Source organism: Triticum aestivum, chromosome 1D (genome assembly GCF_018294505.1).
Source record: "Triticum aestivum cultivar Chinese Spring chromosome 1D, IWGSC CS RefSeq v2.1, whole genome shotgun sequence".
Classification (NCBI taxonomy): domain Eukaryota; kingdom Viridiplantae; phylum Streptophyta; class Magnoliopsida; order Poales; family Poaceae; genus Triticum; species Triticum aestivum.
In genome coordinates, this window is record NC_057796.1 from 111796798 (window position 1) to 111799192 (window position 2395).

Here is a 2395-nt window from a genome sequence, read left to right on the forward strand (position 1 = left end):
CCTAGTAAAGCAAGCGCTAAGGCTCCTGCTTATATATAGTGGAGTGATTTTGTTGTACCATCTTCAAAAAAATGCGCTCCTACGTGTACCCGCGAGTGGGTGTGAGAGAACTGGTGCGTGCGTGCACCGCTTATTTTCGTGAGAGTACAATATACTATGCCCAAAGAACGTTTGCCACAAGAGTAATAGTATAAGTGTGTGACGTGTGAGCTAAAATAAAAGGTGCGCGACATATTTTGGTTTTTAGAAGTTTTGAGGGTAGGGTGTGAAGAGCACATATGTGTGTGACGTCTACCTGCAGATAGACGGTGGGTGCGAGAGGACTCGGGAGAGTGGTGAGTCGTGAGGGTGCGTGTGTGCGTGAGAGAGAGGGGGCACGTATCAATGCAATGCATGTGTCCATAAATCATTATCCGACAAACGTTCGCCACAAGCCGTTTCCTGACGAACGCCGTAAGAACCGTTAGATCAGCATCCGACAGTGTCAGTTTTGCCATGTCACTTAACAGAGCAGCCACTCCTCCTACACACAAATCTTCCACGTGAGTGTTAGCAACTGTCGTATGCTCCTCCCCCCGTTCCAAAATGCAGTGCATATAGCTTTATTGAAAATTTGAACATCGCAAAATTTTACCGAGTTTTCATGTACCAAAATGCACATATCGAATACCTAGTATATATCATTTCATTCATCTTCGAGAGTAACTATAAAGATGGGGGAGGAGTCTACAAAGAAAGACCGTCGTATCACCTGCAGCAATTTCAACCATCCTTTGGTGTGGAGGAATATCATAGGAACTCTATATGATACGAGGCAGCATTTTGGGCTCGGGGACTAGTGGAGATATACGTACAAAAAATTGTGGACGTAGGTTCGACCGAAAGGCAATGATGCATGGGCCCTGCATTTTGATATACCCGCTGTCGCATGAAATTTGCTACTCTACTCAAAACTGGTAAGGTACACATGCATTGAACGCATGAGATTTGGAAACCAAATTATGAATAAATACACACTATAGCATGTAAGCTTTGAGTCATATATGCATGATGTAGATGTTCGTTTATTTCTTATAGTTCATCTCATTCAAAATCAATTAGTTTTATAAAAAGGTTAAGATTCATGGGATTGTGCATTGTAAAGCATAAAGTAAAAAACAAATAATGGCAATTCATTTAGAAAAAAAAAGTATATCAATGAGATTAACTTTTTTTCCCCAAACTTTTTTTCTAAATGAATTGCCATTATTTGTTTTTGACTTTATGCTTTACAATGCACAATCCCATGAATCTTGACCTTTTTATAAAACTAATTGATTTTGAATGAGATTAACTATAAGAACTAAATGAACATCTACATCATGCGTATATGACTCAAAGCTCTACATGCTTTAGTGTGTATTTATTCATAATTTGGTTTCCAAATCTCATGCGTTCAATGCATGTGTACCTTACTAGTTTTAGGTAAGTAGCAAATTTCACGTGGCTGCGGGTATATCAAAATGCAGGGCCCATGCATCATTGCCTTTCGGTCGAACCTACGTCCACAATTTTTTGTACGTATATCTCTACTGGTCCCCGAACCCAAAATTTTGCCTCGTCCCCGTAAAACCAAGCGGCCCACGCATATTAAGGCGTCGACTCAAACTCAATCCCTCTCCCGCCGTAGTACTCCTACAAACCCTATCGCCGCACGCATCATCGGTTTTCTTCAAGAGGACGAGGGAGAAGCGGATTTGTAGTGGAGGCGTTTTCAAAAAAAATGGATTTGTAGTGGAGGCCCCTACCCTAGGGTGCCCTAGGTAGCTGCCGCACGCATCATTGGTTTGCTCTTTTCTTTATGCTATTGCGCCCTAGAGTGAAATGATGGTTGCTTCGTCCGTCCAGCTTAATGCGGGAAAGGTGGGGCTTTGGGATTTGACCTCTCATCGCTCATTTACTACTACTGCGGCACTAAGACCAGGGTGCCTCCAAGTCCAACCGCTGTTCCGAACTGTAATTTGGTGCATCACACATGGAACAAGACGGTGGATGAGCCACATGTCGGCCAAAGGGGTCCTGTTAAGTGTGTCACCATTTCGTGTGCGGACTGACCCTGCTTCAGGCCTCATTCGGTTTGGAGGATTTTCGTAGGAATAACATAGGAACAAGGATTCTGGAGGAAAATTTCCTATATATGCATTCGGTTTATAGGAAATGCATATAGGAATTTCATAGGAATACTACTCATTTCCTGTGTTTTTGGAGGAAACTACACATCCACTCAAAGCTCATTTTGCACGTAGGAACGATGCAGGTCAGTTCCTTATGATGGTAAGTGCCATCCTATCAAATTCCTATACTACTCCTAATTCCTACGTTCTGATTTCCTCCAAACCGAATGAGCCCTGAGTTG